The sequence below is a fragment of the Sceloporus undulatus genome, chromosome 4, assembly GCF_019175285.1.
Source record: "Sceloporus undulatus isolate JIND9_A2432 ecotype Alabama chromosome 4, SceUnd_v1.1, whole genome shotgun sequence".
NCBI lineage: Eukaryota > Metazoa > Chordata > Lepidosauria > Squamata > Phrynosomatidae > Sceloporus > Sceloporus undulatus.
The window spans coordinates 30,140,068-30,161,856 of NC_056525.1; the positions used below are offsets into that span (position 1 = coordinate 30,140,068).

The 21,789-nt window shown below is 39.8% G+C and overlaps 1 protein-coding gene across 2 annotated transcripts in view; it reads right to left on the minus strand.

The window, feature by feature from the left end:
- The window catches only part of NCOA3 (nuclear receptor coactivator 3), a 1,019,275-nt gene that overhangs the window by 678,746 nt on the left and 318,740 nt on the right, over positions 1-21,789 (minus strand). The window lies entirely within an intron of this gene.

A 21,789-nucleotide genomic window follows, 5' to 3' on the forward strand; every position in this document is an offset into this window, starting at 1 on the left:
TTCAGACCTTTTTTGGAACTGCTTTTTTAGCTGGGAACTGTGTTAGAATACATAGGCCCGTTACAAACGGGCCTTACAGTACACGACGAGTGCACACTAGGGTTAGAAAGGGGTGTCCTTCAATAACCTACCAATCCTAATCTCTCTTTGACTGATATTCTCAGGGATCACTCCACTTCTTCGTCCACCTCCTTTTTGTTCTTTCACTGCTCTAAAAGTAAAAACAACAACAACACCAAATTAGAGTGCATCTGCAGTGCAGAAATAATGGAGTTTGACACCACCTTAACTGCTATGGCTTTATTCTACAGAATCCTGAGATTTGTAGTTTTGTGAGATACCAACACTCTTTTGTAGAAAAAGCTAAAGACCTTGTAAAACTACAAATCCCAGGATTCTGTAGGATATGGCTACAGCACTTAAAGTGGTATCAAATCACATTATTTTCTACAATGTAGATGCAATCTAAATCAGCTTCCTGTTTTAGTTTATTTTAGCCAAACTGCAGAAATAATCCAATTTGACACCACTTTAACTGTCATGTCTCAGATGTTTATCACACTATACTCTTATAGTGCTACTATTCCACTTTGACTGCTCTAGCTGCCTCCTGTTGCATGCTGGAATTGGCAGTTTTAAGGAGGGGTATTTAGAATTCTCAGGCAGAGAACTCTGCCTGAGAATTCTAAATACCCCTCCTTAAAACTGCCAATTCCAGAATGCAACAGGAGGCAGCTAGAGCAGTCAAAGTGGAATAGTAGCACTATAAGAGTATAGTGTGATAAACATCATAGTTTTATTGAATTCTGGGAATTATAGATGGCTGTGGCACCAGAACTCTCTGACAGAGAAGGCTAAATGTCTCACAAATCTGCACTTCCCAGAATTCCATAGCACTGAGTCATGGCAGTTAAAGTGGTGTCAAACTTGATTATTTCTGCAGTGCAGATGCAGCCCTAGAAAACTTTCCTATCAATAATGCAGTTCCTATAATAAAAGTTTAGTTTGGCCCCATTCTCCCTAGCCCATTTGCTCTGGATAAAACTGGGCAGATCCGGTTGCCCCCATACCGAATCTGCCTGGGTAGAAGTTCTGACTACCCTTTACCTTGATCGATGCAATTTGTCCCTCTGAAGATCACATTTGCAGTACCACTTTAAAATGGAGCCTCCTTTGTTGTCAATCAAATCCACTTATGCTTTTGTCAAAGGTGACATATCCTACAATCATTGGCCAACAGAATTGGTTCTTTCCCCCCTCCTTTTTTTTAAAAAAATGGTGGCAGTGTGCACATATTCTGTCACCTTGTCAAATTTAAAAACCTCCAGGTGTGTATGTGTGTTGTGTGTATTACCCTAAAACGACCCCATCCTGGGCTTTTCTTGGCAAGATTGGTTCCGAGGAGATTTGCCATTGCCTTTTCCCTGAGGCTGAGAGAGTGTGACTCCCTGAAAGTCATGGGTTTCCACAGCCTTCACTCTGAATGCCAGCCTCTAGCTTCCCCTTCGCTTCCAGCCCAGCATTTCCTCCTCTTTGGAATCTCTTCCCTTCCATTCAAGCCCAGTGCCACCTCTGAAGCCCTTGCTCCCCCCCCCCCATGCCAGCCTCTTCCCTTCCCTTCCAGCCCAAAGCATGTGCATAATCTGTCACAATAATAATAATAATAATAATAATAATAATAAATAATACCTCACCCCAGAATGCCATCTCTGCATCCTCTTTCTTTGCTTTCCCTCCAATTGCCACCCCAGAATGCCTTACATACACATACACATATGTAGCAAAAGCATTCACACGTTGTATCAATTTGCCAAATTTAAAAGGAAACACAAGTATTCACATACAGTATTCTGTCACACACACACACACACACATTAAAAAATGCCACTTGCAAAATGGCATGATGTGCCGTGCCGGCAGCAAGCAAACGAAGGGGGAAATGTAGCACAAGCAGACACATTCTATCAATATGTATCAACCTGTAGAACAAGCATTCTCATAATCTGTCAAAAATAAAATTACAAAAAGAGAGAGAGAAAGCTGCCTGCGAGAGGGGAGGCATCTTCTGCCCTCTGCCCTCCCTCTGACCTAAATCCTTCCCCTGAACTTGACCCAATCATAACCGGGGCCAAGTTCACATTTGCCGGCAGCAGGGAAGAAACGGGTTTTCCTAAAAGACACGGGAAATAATCCACTTTTGGAAAAACCACTCTAAGGGGGATTTGCCCTGGATCGGGTGGGCAAGACCCTAATTCTGATGTGTTTAAACCGGGGCCAGTGGGAACCTCTGACTGTTAATCTGGGTTACAATTCGGTACAAAAGGTAGTGTGAATGGCCCCTTTATTTCCCACAGCCATTGGTATATATCAGTGATCCTTAAACATAGTAGCTAGCCACTGCACACATGCACTCTGTCAGTCTGTGTAATATGGGTTAGATATTCTGATCTAAATATTTGTCACCAGAGCAGATCCCTTACAGGGAATTTTGAATCATTGATGTCAGTAAAGGGTTTATGTATGTATGTATGTATGTATGTATGTATGTATTTATCTATCTAACTCTGGTTGAGGAATGCAGTTTGTCCTTTTGCTAGTCAACAGAGGTCAGGAATTTTCTTGGTTACATCTTACTACAGGTAATGCACAAGAAGCAATATAAGAGTGTATTGGTTGAGTTTTTTGCCTGACAAGATTGGGTTTTCCAAAGCTGCAAATGTGAATAGAGGCCTTCCAGTACACAGAGTAGTCTGGCTTGTCTCCAAAAGAAGGTGACCCCATGGGGAAAAAAAAAAGAGAGAGAGAGAGAGAGAGAGAGAACGTGTGAAAGCAAAGCTTGGCTTCTTAGTGGTAGATTGTTGCATTTTTTATTTTTATTTTTTGAATAAAGACAAAGTGACTGTGAGATCTAGTTTTGTTTTGTTTTTTAATCTATGTTGATTTTGTTTATGCTTAAACTGTGGACATCTGAGACACGTGGGAATGTGAAAAATGTCTCGTGGAAGCCAAACTTTCTTACTTAGCCTTATACATTATTTCACAGATTTTTATCTATCCCTCCAAATAAGGAGGGGGGAAATCCTCCTCTAACCTCATTCACAGTTACTGAACTAGTTGCTGCTTGTTCTGAGCGCTCCCAAGTAGGCTACTTTCACAAATAGCTTCTAATGGAAAAAAATGCTGAAAGGCAGTCCCAAAAATGAAGATTAAGACCCAACCATTGCAGAAGGTGCTACATGAGATAATGACACACCCTCTCCTCAGCGAATTTGCAGACTATGTCATCATATCTTTGCTATTTTCATGGCACTAGAGCTAGCCCAGAAAGGCACCAAACATTGTACACTGTTCCAGAAAAACACTTAACTGTATATTTATTTTGCACATTTGGATCTTGCCCTTCTTCTGAACTGGTCATTTTACATGTTCTTCCCTGTGGAGTTAGGGTGAGGGGAAATGGATATTTCCCCTCACTTAATGATAAACTTAATGATAAACTAAAAAAAAAAGCTTATAAAAATTATAAAATTTTAATTTTTAAAAATATATATAATGTGAGCAGGCATCATGCCCATGCATACAAAGCCTCCTGTTTCACTCTTCCCTCCATGCAAGAGAGTAAGCAACCTGGCAAGTCCTATATCAGGGCATTAAGGAGGTCACCCTGAATTTTCATCTATACTTGAACTACCGAAAGGTATTCAAACTGGTTCCACAAATAGGTTCAGCACCTTGAATAGTTTCTTTAAGTTGAGAAGAACATCTGACTTGGGGATCCCCAGCCCCCAATAAATCGGGTATGGATAGCTTAGTCTGAAGGCCAAATCTGGGATTTGACATTTCATGCAAGGTGGACGGACAGCATTTGTACACAGTAGGGTACATGCATTCCCCCACCCATTTTTGTGAGCTCCAGATCCTCCAGGCCCACTCTGGCTGGAAATATATCTGTTTCCTCAGAAATAATGATTGATTCTTTTAGAACTCTGATCCTCCTGTAAAACAAGGAAGATCATCTTCATTTGGCCTTAGGGATGTCATCATGGAGCCAATTCCATTCAATTGTGTAGATTAGTGCATTCATTTTGTTCACTATTGTGATCATTCATTGGCTAGTATCACCCATGTGGCTAATCAGGGAAGCATTGCTTTCATGTAATTTAACATTTAAGTTAAAGCTAATTGGCTCTATAGCACCGTACCAACATCCCACTCACTATGTAATCCCTGATTGATTGGGAATCTTCTATTATTAGTAATCCAAGAAGAAAGCAACATTAAAAACATTAAGGAGCCCTGGTGGTTAAATGTGGGTACCGCAGCCTCTCACAACCACAAAGATGGTGAATTCAATCCTGCAGGGCTCCAGGGTTGACTCAGCCTTGCATCTTTCTGTAAATTGCTAAAATGAGTATCCAGCTTATGGGGGGTAATTATCTTAGACATTGTAACCCGCTTAGGGATTGGTAAGTGCACTGATAAGTGGTATAGATATGTACTTGCTATTGGTATAAAAACTGTACATAGGAAGAAGTAGAGAGAGTAAAAGTGGCACCAAAGGGCATGTTTAAAGACTGAATGTTCTCACTTCTCCAAAAATTTAAACTGGAGAATATTTTAAACTGATCTAGCTAGACTAATTGAAATTTGTATTAGATATCATTACTTTTGCACCAGTGCTATAATAGGAAAATGCTGGTATAAAGTAATATATGAATTTGAGAAATTAAAAAAAAAGTTGGTATGCTTGTGACTATACAAAGATTCCCATATAAATTATTGCTACATGGATCAGCCCTCCATCACCCCAGTCGACCTTTGATATCAACTTGATATTAAAAGGCCACAGAAGGAGGTAGTTTGTCCAAATAACCCCATATCCAGTAGACTTAGCTTGGAAGCACTAGCACATGTAGACAGGATAGACCCTTTGAGGTTGGAATCTGCCTAATCCCTTCACTTAGGAGTGTGATGGTTGGAAGGTGCCAAGTATCTGGCAGGAAACATGGAAATCTAAAATGACATCTCTCTGTTTAGGATGCTTGTATTTATTGTCTGGTCATTTCCACATCACTGGCCATTCTTCCTCCTGGAAAAATCCACTAAAAATCCCTTGGAAACCACCCCAAAGATTGGGTCTGCATTATATAAACAGCTGTTTGGGCCATTCTGATTCACTTGGCTGAAACCAGGCAAACACTCTGGAGCTTATTGCATGCATTCTTCCCTCACTTTTTGACAGAACCTGTTTTAAAGGAACTATTTGTAAACTGTTATTGTATTTTGATGTGTTTTGTATATTTTATCTGGTTGCAATCCCGCCTCAATCCATCTGGGAGAGGCGGGAAAATATAAATAAAATTTTTATTATTTATATTAATTCAGCTTACCTCTATCCAGTTTAAAATTTAATTTGGGCAGTATCCTGATGTTATCAGATGGTTTTTACCACCAAATTTGCTGCCCAAATACAGCCCGGATCCATCTCCACTTCCAGAGCTGCTCCTCGTGGCTCTTTTCAGATCTGGGAGTTTTCGAAGTTAAGAAAATGGTCGCCTGCGCAGCTCTGGAAATGAGGTTAGATCTGGGCTGTATTTGGGCAGCAAATTCGGTGGTAAAAACCATCTGATAACATCAGGATACTGCCTAAATTAAATTTTAAATTGGATAGAGATAAGCTGAATTAACATGCATGTGATAAGCATGTTATGCGTGTGATAAGTTTCTCTCTCTGTCTGATTTCAACTAGACTTTTCAGTATTGCTAGCGACCCCACTTTGTAGGTAGTGATCCATATCTGGAACCAGTAACATATTGAAGATTATCGCACCGGGGTTAAAACGTTCCCCGGTGCGTTCTAACGTGCATGTGCGGGGGCACGCACAGAGCATGATGGGACCCCGATGGGGCCCAGAATGCTATTTTACCGCACAGCAGAACGCTGCCGTCACCAGGCATTCCCATCGCGTTCCCATTGAGTTCCAGGGGATGCCATTTCTGGGAACTGTTTCAAAGCGTCCAAAGAAATGGTGTCCCCTGGAACTCAATGGGAACATGATGGGAACGCCCGGTGGCAAAGGCGGCATTCTGCTGTGCGGTAAAATAGTGTTCTGGGCCCCATCGGGTTCCCATCACACTCCGTGTGCACCCCCGCACGTGCACGTTAGAACGCACCGGGGAACGTTTTAACCCCGGTGCGATAATCTTGTCTCACCCTCAAAAATTGCTATCAAATACAGTACCACCTTTTACATCATTAGTTCTTGTGTGCATGTGTAACTTCATGTGTAAGTTGATTTTTCTTTTGATTTTATAAATAAAACTAAATTTGGATGTTGCACTCTGGAGTTCTTGTAGTAGTGTGGAACCAATATACATAGGCTAAAAGTCTCAGTTGAGTTACCCTAGCTCTCTCGCTACTGACTATCAAGCTAATTCAATTTTCCCATGGAAGTCAGTAAGTGGGAGCCCTCTTGGGATCCCCTCCAATTTGGGTAAAAACCTAAAGATCATTTCCATACTGAAATAATACTAATTGAACCAACACTGAACTTAACACAATACACTGCATGTATATGAGATAAGCATTGTGATGCTGCTAAACATCACTGCTATTTTATTGGTTCTTCTACTTATTTAAGGTTATCTATAGTATTTATGCATGTTGAAAGAAGTCTTGTTCTTCAGCTTTCTATATTTAGAAGACAACAAGAAAGCTGAAGGGACCAGTAGGAATTGTTGACTTTGGATTGTAACTGATATCCCTGAAGAAGAGGTCAATCACCTGACCTTTCTGCTGGGCACTGAAACAGCTGAGCTTTTTGTTATTCTTAGGGACGATCGAACCAGCAGATGGTTGTTCAGAGGCTGGGTAGTGAATTAAACAGATATTGAGAAAAGCTGAACTGAGTTTTTAAAAATTATTCCAAAATGCCATGGTATCAAATTAGGGTGGTATAGTTTTCAGGCAAATTAGAAATTGGTGCCAAATGTCTATCCCCAGGACCTGTCCTTTGTGCAGCTTACTACTTTATGCAGCTACTGCTGTTCCAGACCCTGGAAAAATTACTTTTTTTTACTCCAGCTCCCTAACTGCCAGTGGGCATGTTGTCTGAGACATCTCAGAATGGTAGTCCAAAGAAGGAACTTTGGTGCTCCCCATGCTTTTGCATTCACAGAAAGTAAAGTAAACACATACAGTAAGTCTGTTCTGTCTCCTTTAGTTCTGGATCGAATATCATGCTGTCATCATGGGAAGTAGTTATGCTAAGGCTAACAAGTGAATAGGGCATATATTACCTAATTCTTAAAGACCAACCAATCCAGATCTGAGGAATCTGATACTTAGGGATAAATCCTAAGAAGGCATTCCTTTGACTATAGCTCCCCAGGTATATCCAGTTGGGAAGGATTCAAATGCACCTTGAATTAATTATAATATAGTAAATCTTGCTGAGTTTTAAAATTACACTAGCACTGATGTTTTCTACACACACACACACACACACACACACACACACTTCCTTGGATTATAAATGTTCCCAATTTAGGTGTATTGACTGCATTTAATATTTGCTTATTAGATTTGGGTAGAAACTCTTGATGACTTACACTGGTGTAACACTGTTATTTCAAAGTAAATATTTTTGGGAATGGTGCACAGTAGCATTGGTGGTTGAACGAGAAATATGTTTTCATTTCTTTGGCGTCTCCATGGCCAGAGAAAGATACCCTGCTGTATGCCAAACAGGTTTGGCAGGGAACTTGCAGGACAGTTTTCTCTCTTGACAGAAATGACTTGCTTTATCTTTTGCCCCCTTGCTATGGTGTCCTTTTTACTCTTTATGCTGCAGTACCTATGCCATTCCCATCATCTACACCAGTGCAGTTACACAGTTTCACAGACCTTTTAGCTTAGCTTTCCCACTGGCTATGGCAGATGATGGATTCCAACCTAATTAAAAACCCAAATATAAATTATACATATTAAAACACAAATCAAATTAAAACACCTCAATAACAATAAATAAAATTAAAGCATTAAGAACATCAGATCTTCTACCAGGCAGTGAAGACCTGAATATAAATATTAATGGGGAAAAAGAACAACAAACATATTTATACCCTACCTTTGTCCCCAAACCAGGACTCAAGGTAGCTAGAAAGATCTTTGCTTGGTGGTAGAAGGATGACAGGCAGGGTGCCTCCCTAACTTTCCTCAAAAGGTCTGGGAGCAGCCACCAAGAAGGCCCTATCTTATCTCCTTTGGTCTGATCAAATGTATCTCTTTAATGTTTTAAAGCTCTGCATAACCTTTGTCATCATCATTACTATTGTTTTGTTTATACTATTGCACATCTAAACCTTATGCCTGTGCTGCCGGGAGGCAAGTCATCCCAGGCTGAAACTCTGCCAAAAGAAGAAAGCATTCACCCATTTCCTAAATGGTGTCATGGAGGAACCTGGAAGGGCCATTGAAGGAAGGGACTTCTAGATTCAGAGCACCATAGTAGAGATCACCCTGACCATCGAGCTCTACAACAATGGATTGGGGCCTTCCACAATGATATTGGCAAATAGGCATAATCATGCAGCATGCATACTCTCTCCTATGCTTGGGGATTATTGGACCACCAGATACACAGATCTGGACTAGCTGGCTTATAGGAACTGCAAAAAAAGATAACACAAGTCACTGGCACTTCTAGTGCGTAGATACAACCTAGTTTAAGCAATCTGATAACACTTTGACTTTCATGGCTTTATTCCACAGAAGTCTGGGATTTGTAGTTTGGTGAGATGGTACCTATAATTCTGTGCTGGAAACTCTTAAGAAAGTTGACTAGAGCTCAGTTTGTAGCAACTGAAGGAAGTCCAGCACAAAAGGGAAAAGCAAGGGGAAAGAAAAACTTGGACATTTTAAAAGCAGCTGGAAAAGTGGAATGACAGAGGATTAACTGGGACTGTTCCTGCCAAATTGGGGGAGCTGGAAGATCTGAGATGGACTTGCAGTCCCAAAAAAGTAATTTCCCACACTACTCTTTCCTTATTTTGACACCCAGAGGTGCACAAAACTGCTGAATTTTGAAAAACCGCTTGGACCTTGAAAAGCTGTGGTTTTTAGCGACATTGGATCTTCCTATCTCTTAGATGAGTTGCAAAGCTAATAGAAAAGATAGGAAGCATCAAATATGTAGTATCAGAAAGGCTGTTGTGAAATAAGATGACCCCAAAACTGTGCAATCAAAAAAACAAAAAACAGCTGTGATGCCCCCCCCCCCCCCCCCCCCCCCGCCCAACATGACAGGATATATTGGAACCATTAAAAATAAACTTTTCTACATGGAACACCACCAAAAGTCCTTTTAACTTCCAGACTGACCCTTGGGTTTGCCCCAAGCACGGATATTGTGGGCAATAAAATCAGATTTTGCAAGCATCTTTGCAGGACTCATTATCACCGCAGAGACTCTGCATGCAGACAGGGAATGAGACTCAGAGAAGGAAAACAACAGTGCAACTCCTGGGACCAAGCCTTTCAGTTCTATTCAGTTATCACCTTTAGTAGTTATTTGGAATAAAAAGCTGCTGCTGAAGTAATCCAAGAGAATGAGAGACACAAAGCAGACACAGCAAGTTCCCGTCTATCATTTGTATCAGCTTCTGTTAGCGGTTAAAAATTTGCAACTCTTTGGCTACATCCCCAGACTTAGCTAATGCAAGACAGGCCCTCACTCTGTTTTGCAGCATGCATATATATGAACTTTAATATGAATTAAAATGTTCAAAGTGACATACACACTAAAAGCAACATAAGAGAACAACTGACTTTAAAGCCAATGAAGATCAATAGAAAAACAGGTGATGGTGTTGGGCAGCTGGAAAGGAGTGGGAGGGGGTCTATGGAACTGGAGACAGGGCTTGTTCACTAGAATTCAGCCCAGAGACCTGCCATTTTAATTCTTAAATCTATTTTACTGTTTTAGCTCAATTCTCAATTTTGTGATGAGGTATATAAAACAGAGGGGATAGCAAATGCAGAATGCATTTTTCTGCCTATGTGATCTCATAGCTCAGTTTCAACAAATCTGTAATTTATTATTATTATTATTATTATTATTATTATTATTATCCTTTATTTATAAAGCGCTGTAAATTTACACAGCGCTGTACATACAATCTTTTTAATTAGACGGTTCCCTGCCCTCAGGCTTATAATCTAAAAAGACAGGACATAAAAGGAGAAGGGAAAGGTGGTGGGGCTAGTAGGCTAATACATATAAAGTACATAGCAATACAGGAAATGGTTCGATAAAACAGGCATCAAAAGAACATCAAATAGCAAGCGACAATTATGCAATGCCTGGGAACGCTTCTCTAAACAGGATGGTCTTCAACTCTGTTTTGAAGCTGATTGAAGAAGTGATGGCTCTTGCTCGTGGGGGAAGAAGGTTCCAGGAGTGAGAGGCAGCAAGTGAAAAGGGGCGAATCCGAGATGGGGCAGAGGAAATCCTGGGCTGGGACAGCAGACCTTGACTACCAGAATGGAGGGCCCTGGTGGGAAGGTGAGGAGAAAGAAGGTCTGATAAGTAAGGAGGGGCCAGCCCATGGAGGGCTTTAAATGTCGACAGCAGGAGCTTGTACTGAATACGGAAAGGGAGGGGGAGCCAGTGAAGGGATGCCAACACAGGAGAGATGTGGTCAGAGCGGTGGGCGAATGAGATAATGCGTGCAGCTGAATGCTGGACAGAGATTAAAGGACGGAGGAGAGAAAGAGGAAGCCTAGCCAGGAGGACGTTGCAGTAATCAAGTCGTGAGACCACTAGGGCATGGACCAGGATCTTGGCAGTAGAGGCGGAGAGATATGGTCGGATTTTGGCAATATTGTACAAAGAGAATCTACAAGCCTTGGCTGTGGTCTGGATCTGAGGGATACAGATCCAGCAACCAATGGGCAAAAAAGTTGCCTTTTTGGACCACAACTCCAACAATGTTCTGAAGTCTGGGGCTCAGAAAAGTGATATTCTGGGCTAAAACTCCCAGAACCTCCAAGATTCAGTGATTAAATCAGAGGAAGAGGGTTGGATTCAGAATCCAGTTTGCTGGTGAATCTTCTTCAGTATTCACTGGTAGGGATGCCAGGTCAGCAAATCCCATTCCCTTGGATTTAAAGGCCAAAAGCTGTGACTGGAGTTTTTACAACACAACAGCACATTTTTCTTGAAAATGGGACAAAACAGACATTTATATTAAAATGATGGGATGGTTTGGAAGTATGAAAAAAGGTACTGTTCCATTTAAAATGGTATGTATGGTCAGCCTACTTAAACCTGATTTACTTAAAGGCCTGTCTTAATTTGGCTTACTTAAGGGCCTGTCTTAATACTTCTGTCACCTGGTGTAACCGCCACACTCTGTCATATAAAACAAGCCCTGTGAATGCAGCTAGAGTAGAGCTGCGAGGAACTGAGGATGTTTCCAGATTAAAGGCTCTAATGTTAGTCATCCAAACACACTGCACAGTTATTCTGTCACTTCCTCTTTAATTGATTTTTCCTTTAATGGAAAGGAAAGAACATCAAATAAAAAACAAGAAAACATGAAAGGTCTGAGATGGAAGTAAATGTCATCTCTCTGTCATAAAATTTTGCATTTCAGGCAGGTGACTCCAATTGTCCCAATTTGGCAGGGACTGTCCCAATAAATCCTTTGTTGTCCTATCTTTTCAGCTGCTTTAAAAATGTCTCATTTTCTCTCTCCTTCCATGTTTTCCCTTACTTCAATGGCTGCAAACTGAATTCAAAGTGCAATAGTAATTTGCACTGGCAAAACCACCTCTGAGTATTCCTTGCTTAAGAAAACTCTATGAAATTCATGGGATTGCCATAAACCAACAAGTGACTTGAAGCTCTTACCATCAGGAGGTTCTACCTAATATTTAGGTGGAATCTGTTTTCCTGTAGTTTTAGTCCATTGCTCCATAAGTCTGCACATATTTGCACATTCACATTGATGGTTAATTGCCTTCACTTTCCTGCACAAATTTGCATCTATTTACATCTATTCAACCTTCCTCTGTCAAAACCACACAGTCATCCAAATCTAAATCTGCCCATTTCTGTGGATACTCGAGTAAAAAGCACTTAGCCCTTTTCTATGAAATTTAAGGAGTCCCCCACCCCGCAAAAAAGCCTGAAATTGTACAAATCTCATGTGACTAGATCACATTCTATTTGACTAGAATGCAGAGTATTTTAATTGAGAAGACAACCATTAGTAATCTCTGGAGCAGCAGGAAACAAGCTTGCTCTTTCTTCCATATGACACCCTTTCAAATATTTAAACATGGCTATCATGTTTCTCATTAATAACTATTGCCATCTTGATCACATTCTGATGTTGCTTGGCCACACATGTCCCAGTTTAATCTGTGAAAACGTGTAGGGTATATAATACAAGAGCTTTCTCTGGAAGCTGCCCCAGGCTCAAAGCTTGGACCAGCAATAAAGCTATGGAATTAGGAGGTCTTAGGCAATTATCCTAACCTACCTGACAGGGAAGTTGTGAAGCTAAAATCTAACTCTGAACCAGAATTTGGAAACTTTACTATTTGGAAAGCATGGTTGGTGGCGTTATTCTGCAAACTAAACTCGAATTTTCCAAGTCCTGCTCTGAATTTCTGAGAAGAAGGATGCTGTACAAATATAATGTTAGCCAGAGGGTAATCCAAGCTCACATAACAAGAACTAAATAAACTGTACCAGAGTTTTCAGTGTATTATAAGCTCATGCATATTTTCCAGCCATAAAATGAAGAAATAATTTCATAGAAATTGTAGTTGCAGTGATGGGTTCTTTTTTTAGCGATCCAGGCTGGCTACATGAGGGTGGGCTTTGCTTTGAAACAGTGTTTCTGTACTCTATTACTCTGCAGTGATATGCTTGGATTGTTTTCATGTTTGCATATTTATCTTGGCCCCAGCCACAGTGTTGGCATTGTGATATTTTTTAAAAAGTATTTAATTAACATACAAAAATAAAATTAAAGAGTGTAACATTTATTGTAAAAATGAAACTCTAGCAAACCACTCGTGCAAATAGTCCCCCGAGGGGCTGCTGAACTGGAAAAAGAGGCTAAAAAAATAAAACCCACCACTGGATGCAGTCAACAATCCCTCTGAAGTCACTAGAGCAAGAAATGAAATCCAGTTTAGTTCTCAGTTCTTATAGAAATAGATCCCCACTGTGACCTTAAAGGTGGAAGAACCTTTATCCCAAAGCTTGTAAATGCTACCTTTTTGGACTACAGCTCCCAGAATCCCACTAGCTACCATGACCAGTGTCCACTCTGGATGAGGTATTCTGGGAGTAGTCTGAAAATAACCTTTTCAAGTTCTGATTTATTTACCAGACGACTGGGTAAGAATTTACTTTCAACACACACACACACACACACAGAAGAAGGATGCTGTATATGTGTGTGTATGTAACATGCGTGCGTACATGCGTGCGTGCGTGCATGCATGTAATAAAAATGTTGTTCATATTTGTGATGGAAAGAATTTGAGAAAATGTTGTATATGAGAAAAACAAAAAATGACAGACTTCTCCATCCACGACCAGGGATCTCTGAGTGTTCGGTACTTGTGAATGTTTTAGGAAAGGCTTTTATCTTTCCATTACCTGGATTTATTCACTAAATTTTACAAGGGCTCAATGTGACATCCTCCTCCACTTGTAATCCTTTCTTGTTTTTCTACAAGCTTCTTGCATCTTTTTCTTTCCTGGGCAAAATCTGTTAAGGAAAAAAAATGATGGATTCTTTAGTGTGCCTTACAATATCTAACTTCTGTCTGGAAATAGCTTTAAAAGTCTGTGTTTAAATCTCTGTGGCCAAAATCCCATTGTTTGTCCTGATTCCTAACTAGAGTAGACCCACTGAACTAATAAAACCTACAAAACCTGCATAAGTATGGATTCACTAAAATCCCATTGACTAAATGGGAATACTCTAGCTGGGACAAACCATTGAGTTTAGTCCTGCACATTCAACCATGTTAGCGCTGAATTAGAATTGCCACTTATTCTTCTATGAGAACGTTTTCAAATTTAATAAAGAGTAAACAGATTCAAAATGGTCTACTCCACGTTGAGAATAGCTGTGGCTGTCAAATTTGACCAGGGAAAATGGGAGGGGGGAATGTTTCAGTTTATTTTGGAGGACATCGTTAATATTCCCAACACTTAAAATACTTAAAACTTAAAATACTTAAAACAGGACAGATTAAAAGCAGTTAAATCAATTTATTACCACTCACATGCACAAATCTGAATGAGATCAGTTGTGACCCCAAAGCTTTGGTAAATAGCCTTGATTTTGGTGGGTGTTGGAATGGCAGCAATGTTGGCACCAACTGTGTATATAAAGGGAGTATAATACTTAACTGGGGTGTCACAGCAAAAAGGTCTTCTTCCACATCCTTACACAGTGTATTGACCTGACAAATGGGACACAGAGGAAGGCCCCTTCCAACAGACATCAAACTTTGGGCTGGAGTGTATAGAAAAAGGCACTGTTTAAAGTACTGAAATCCCAAGTTGTTTAGGACTTTGGATGTCATTATTACCTTGAATTCAAACCAGAAAGATATTGGTATGAAAGGCAGAAATCATGTTTCAGATTTTGAATGTGGGAGAGAGTAAAATAGGCAGATTTCCCCATTCCTAGATAAAAGTGCCAGGCTATTGAGCATGCATCTTTCTGGATCCTTTGCCTCTGTGTGACCATTGAAAAATACACAGTTATATTGTGAAGACACCATAATCGTGAGCTTCAGTGACTTTTTAAAAAATCATTAAGAATTTTGACAAAAATATTCACCTTTTTTCAAAGAATAAATCTCACTTAGCACAGATATGGATAAGAATAAAAGTTAAACTGCTCAAGTCTATATATAAAATAAGCATGAAACAAAATTGGCAGAACACCCAACAGTCTAACCAGTGTCAAACAAGTAAATGAAACAATTTATGGACAAATGACAGGTATGATATGGCCTGGTGAATATTTCCAATAGTTGCCATCCACAGACGTCTTGGCTTCTTAAAACAATCCCACTGAAGTGGAAGCATGGAAAAGACACAACAAAATGAATTAGCCATATTTCTTTTTCCAAAAATGATCCCATGCATTGGTTATTTGATTCTTCTTAATTTATTCTCCTCAAAGTTAAAAGTAGCCCAATTTTTCCATAAAAACACAGATACTAATATAAAGGATCTCTTTATGAATTTACCTTTGGGTGTTAGATGTTAAGCTCAAACAGAATTCCTTCCTATTGTCCCTAAGTTTTTAAAATAAGTAGAGCTCAGTGGCAGCCAGCATAGTGTAATAGTGTTGGACTATGACTCTGAAGATCAGGATTTGATTCAGCAGCTTGAGCATAAAAACCCACTAGGTGACCTTGGGCAAGTCACATTATCTCAGCCTCAGAGGATGGCAATGGCAAACCCCTTCTGAAGACAGTTGCCAAAACAAAACAAAACAAAACAAAATGCTATGATAGTGTTGCCTTCATGTTGCCACAAATAAAAAATGATTGGAGACACACAACAACAATAACAGAGCTCAGTGGAACCAATGTTTATAACTCTCAGTAGGTTCCAGATGCACATCACCAGCATTAAACCAACTATTCTACTTCCCCATGGTTCTGCATTGAACAGTGTTTCTTCATGAACCAGCTGAAGCCAATATATTCCCAATGATTGCTGCACCTACTATCCTACATGGTGTAGTGGTTTGAGCATTGGTCTCTTAAGACCAGGGTTCAAATCTTTGCTCAGCCATGGAAACCCACTGAGTGCCCTTGGGCAAGTCATGCACTCTCAGCTTCAGATGAAGGCAAAGGCAAAGGCAAAGCCCTTCTAAATACATCTTGCCAGGAAAGACTTGTGATAGGGTTGTCATAAGTCAGAAACAACTTGTTGGCAAACAACTACAACAACCTACTAACACTTTGTTATTTGCAATGCTATCCTTGTGTCTTTCTTCATGCGTTCATTCATGTGTCTTCCTCCCCTACTCTGCTGGTACTTTTTCTGCTTCCCTTTCCCATACCATAATGCTGATACTATGGGACTCAACACATGGGCCAAAAGGCCTGTGGTACCCCCCCCCCCGGCCATGTGTCGTCCTATATAGAAATGCAGGCCAATAACTCTGGGCTGGGATCAGCCAGTTCATCCAGCCCAACTCCAGCCCAAAGAGCCCTTAACACAGTCTGAAAAGACTGGCTGTTTGCAGTGAAGTTTCCTGTAAACTCCACCATGACATCTAGAAGACTGAATGGTCCACATGGCCCTTAATTGCCACTGCTGTTGCATCTGTTCTGAAGGCTTCCCACCACAGCCTGTGGTGTTGGAAGGGGTTCCTGGACACATGGATGTAGCCTGGCGCCCTGTTCCCATCCGTGGTGGCCATAGTGGAGCTCTTCAAAGCAGACGCAATGGCAGTGGCAGGTAAGAGGTTAACACCTGCCTGATGTTGCACCGGCCTGGGGATGCAATTTGGTTGGGATGTCCCCTGGTATTCTGTTCACTTGTATAGTCCTGATAAGAAACTGACAAATTAATAAAAGTGAATGGTTATGGTCCTGGCAAAAATGCATACATGTAGCTTTTATAGATTTTAGTGGCAGAGAGCTGGGTAAGAAACTCTCCAGCTGAAGTCTGCAAACTGAAACTACTTGTATTTGGCTGAACTGTGCTTTGTAAAACTTGCGTACTTGGAAACTAGCATACTGGAAGTGAATCACTTCTGAGCAAACCCTATTTAAAGCAGATTGCTATTGTCAACAAATGTTGTGCCTGTAGTTTTTTTTTAGGAATACTTACCTAGCCAAATGCAAACAGATACCGACTAAGGAAGATGTACACATAAAGATGTAACATGAAGAAATCTGCAAGATTAATGCTCTCCTCGGTTAACTGTAGGACTACCTAATTGCACAGATACATCTGGTTCCTGATTTGTTCTTGTGAATACCCACATCAATTTTCAAGAACAAAACAAAAACAAAAACAAAAAAAACCCACTAAGCTAAAAAGCATCAAGCATCAAAAAGCACCAATTAGCTCATCTAATTGTTAAGTTTAATTTTCTGCATTTCAATTATTTTTCAGCCTCATGTTTCAGTCCCACCTCTTCTTCTAGGGAGGTCCTTATGGTTTGAAAATGGCATTGATCTTTGTACAACAGGAATGCTTGAGAAATTTGATCTTATGAATCCCAAACTGATCCGACCCCCACTCCCTGGACTAATGTACAAATCAGAAGATCACCACCATTTGGATTTCACACTGTTTTGCAATGCATTTCTGGGCTCTTAAAATGAAAACAAGACAATAATTGATTCAAATGCATATTTTAGGATCAAATATGTCCAGAAATGCACACATTTAGATAAAATATCTTTATAAATATGTAATGTTCAAAGCAGTATGTTCAAAATATGGTTATAGATATACATGTGTGTATATTTTTCAAGCATGATTTTGCAAATATGCACATTAAAGAGGAAATGTTATGGAAAAAAACTTTGAATGAATATGTGAAATTGATACAGGGGGAGAATAGACTGATATGTCTACATTTTATTTTACACAGCTGTTGAATCTGGCTGTCATATGGCTGTTAGCTGCTACAGTAGAAAACAGCATATTTGATTTCTGTGCTTTGACAATTTTGTTGTTGTGTGCCATGAAGTCATTTTCAATTAATACTGACCCTAAGGCAACTCTCTTGCAGGAGTTTTGTGGCAACATTTGCTTGTGTGTGTGTGTGTTACCTTCCTTTGAGGCTGAGAGAGTGTGATTTGTCTGAAGCCATCCAGTGGGTTTCCATGGCTGAACGGGGACTCGAACCCTGGTCTCCAGAGTTTGAGTCCAATGTTCAAACCTCTACACCAGCCTGGCACTCACTTTGACAACAGGTGTTTTCTTCTGACATTGAAATGTTGAACAAGATTGGGCCTTAAACAGCACTGATCTTCTGCTCTGAAGGTTCTCCTTTTATGCTGCTGATAAATAGCTTCTGTCTCTGCTCCTTGCCTTTGGTTCTCTCTGTTCGGTCTTGGCATTAAAATCTCTCATTGCTCTTTACTCAAACTGTTTGTAGATCAGTTTGGGATAAGTTGTTGTTATTATTATTATTATCTTTATTTATTTATTTATTGCAGCCATTTCAGCTCCCCATATTATAACACACACAGAAAGAGCTTTGGCTTGGCCTTTATAATTATAGCATTATTAATGTGTTTTTATCATTGTTAATTATTTTTACATGCTGAAATTGATTCAATATGCACTGGGCTGCCACGCTAGAACATGCCTTGATTTCCTGCCAACTTGAAGCCCTCACACGCCAAAGGCAAAAGTGTTCCAAATGTTTTAAATCACCCAAGCATTCACTGAATGATTTAAATGATATTGGAGGGCATTCAAGTTTTTACAAGCACTTGAATGCAAACCCTGTTTGGACTGTGAGGAGGTGCATTGTATCAAGATTTAAAATGTTTTGAGTGCCTGGCATTTTTTTATTTATTCTTTTTTTTCCCCCTTTTTTGGTTAAATCTCTGTGCATTTGGAAAATCAAACCAGGCTTGTCTAGTGCTATTCTGGATACAGAGATTTTGCAGGATAGGAACTGCCACATTCTGAAGATGATGCTCATTCTTTCAAAAATGTAATGTCTACTTTGCAGTGGATTGTGTAGTGACTGCAAAATGTGCTATGTGCTTAATGCCATTTTAAGCTCCCCCAGATATCCTAGCACACTAAAACCTTTTTCAAGTGATATATGCACACAAAAACAAATATGAGACCAGGTGCAGACTGCACCCCAGACCATTAATTACTAATATCCAAAATAAGAATAAAGTGGAAGAAGAATACTAAATCAATAACCATGCCAAAATATGATCTGGGAAACATTTCCAACAGAATTCAAACAAAGTGTGAAAAGCAGGTTTGCACTATTAAGTTTAGTTGACTGGGAACCAGAAGAACTATGGGCAGAAGTCACAGACACCATCAAAGATGAATGCAAAAAGATGATAACTGTGGCCAAAAAAAGGAGCAGAAACAACAGATGACAGATGAAACAATTCAGAAAGTCAAAGAAAGATGAGAAGCCAAAGGAAAGGAAGACAGGAATAAAATTTAAAAAATGAATGTTACTATCCAATGATTGGTGTGCAAGGACAAGGAAAGTATCTATAATAATCAATGAAGAGAAATAGAAGCCATAAACAAAAATGGAAGAACAAGAGGTTTATTCCTCAAGATTGGGTAAATCAGAGAAATTTAAACCAAGAGTGGGGATACACTATGATCAGAAGGGGAACATAATACATGACGAAGATGAAATTTTAAAAAATGATGGAAACAATACACAGAAGAGCTATATAAACAATGCAAAAGGATAAATGACACATGAGAAGAAGAAACATACAAAGATGAACTCCAAATTCTGGAAAGCAAAGTAAAACCGATGCTTAAATTTATTGGAAAAAATAAATCACCAGGAACAGATGAGATACCAGTAGAACTGATACAATCCACAGAATCAAGTTCAGTTCTAAGTAAAATCTGCCAACAAATACGGAAAACAAAGCAGTAGCCCGCAGACTGAAAAAGATCAATATACATTTCTATACATAAAAAAGGAAACACAAAAGTTCACAGTAACTATAGGACCATTGCACTAATTTCTCACGCAAGCAAAGTCATGCTCAAAATTCTGCAGAAAAGACTCTTACCAATTCCAGAAATGCAAGTAGCTTTCAGAAATGGAAGAGGAACTAGGAATGACATTGCACACAAACAATGGATAACAGAGCACACCAGGGAATTCTAAAAGAAAATTTGCCTGTGCTTCATTGATAACAGTAAAGTTTTTGACTGCATAGACCACAGAAAATTATGGAATTCTGTCACAGAAATAGGACCACTACATTTGATTGTCTTGATGAGTAACCAGCCTCAGGACAAGAGGCTGCTATCAGAATTATTCATTGAGAAACAGAATGGGTCCCAATTGGCAAAGGGCTCAGGGAAGGCTGCAAATGATAACCTTATTTATTCAACCTGTATGCAGAGAATAATGTATGCAGAGCAGGCTTAGACTCAGAGGCAGAAGGAATGAAGATTGAAGGTAGGGACATCAACAGCCTAAGATATGTAGATGACATGATACTACTAGCAGAAACCAACAAAGATCTGGATATTGAAGAGGGCCACAGAGAAAAGTGCCAGGGTAGGCTTGATGCTGCACATTAAGAAAAGAAAAATAACGACCACGGAAGATCTATAAGAATTCATCCTAGATAATGAGAAAATTGAAATAGTAAAAGAGTTCGCATACCTTGGATCAAACATTAATCAGAATAGAGAATGCAGTCAAGAAATTAGAAGAAGGCTATAATTAGGTAAGGAACTGGATAAGATCCTAAAGAGCAAAGATATAACTCTGAACACTAAAGTGAGGAACATCCAAGCCTTTGGCCTGTTACAGACTGCCAAAATAAAGCTGCTTCGAGTCTCTTTGGAGGTATGCTATTTAAATGATGCATGGGTCCTAGGAGTCCGGAGGTCACGCCAAAGCCACACTCCATTCCTAAGCACTGGAGTGCAGCTTTGGTGCAGCTTCCAGATTCTTAGGATGCATGCATCATTTAAAAAGCATGCCTCCAAAGAGACCTGAAGCAGCTTTATTTTGGCAGTCTGTAACAGGCCATTGTATTCCCTATCACCATCAACAAATTTGAGATACGGTGCTGAAGAAGAGTGCTGGGAATACCGTGGATGGCCAAAAAGACAAATAAATAGGTTCTTGAACATATCAAGCCTGAATTCTCCCTGGAAGCCAGGATGACTAAATTGAAGCTGCCATATTTTGGCCATATTATAAGAAGGCATGAATAATTAGAAAGATAATAATGGCAGGAAAGGTAGAAGTCAGCAGAAAGGAAGATCACATGCTGGATGGATGGACTCAGTCAGAGACCATATTTTTTTTAAAAAAAAACATTTTTCAAAAACCTTTAAAAAAACAGGGATGAGGCAGTATTCTCTTTGGGGGGAACAACACAACTCCCCTTGCCTGCAGTTGTCCACCCCTGGTGTAAACAATGGTCTGTAAAATCACTTCCACTGTTCTACATGCCTATTTATTTATTTGGGGCCATTTATTTATAGTCTATCAACCCACCAAGGCACCTGAAGAAACACACCCTAGGCGAAAACACTTCTGAAACATTGATTAAATAACTGAAAACCAATGGTAAACAAGAACTTAATCTGAAAGTCTGACTGGTTGAGGTCTGCTCTGTAGGCTAACTTGTGGAAGGAAGAACAGTTATTTGTTGTGAAACAGGCATGGTTCCTCACCCATATCTCCTATTGAGAGTCCTTGCCACTTGTCACCTAATTCTAGGTTCTGGTCTGTAACATTAAGGAATACTACGCATTCTTCTTAGCATCTAGTATTACCCTCTGAAGCCTCTTCCAGGCTGACAACCAGGTGCTAGTATAACATCCTGAAGTGGGTAACATGCTGCTCTTGACATCAGCCCTCTCTCCTATGTAAAATGTTAAGGAGCCAGTGAAGATCTGAGTTCTACTTACCATGCATATTTGAAGATCAAATAGATTGCCCTGATCCATTTGCCAGGAGGCAAAAAGAGTTATGTAGCAGAGCCTCTTTCTGGATAACAAAAAACAAAAGAAT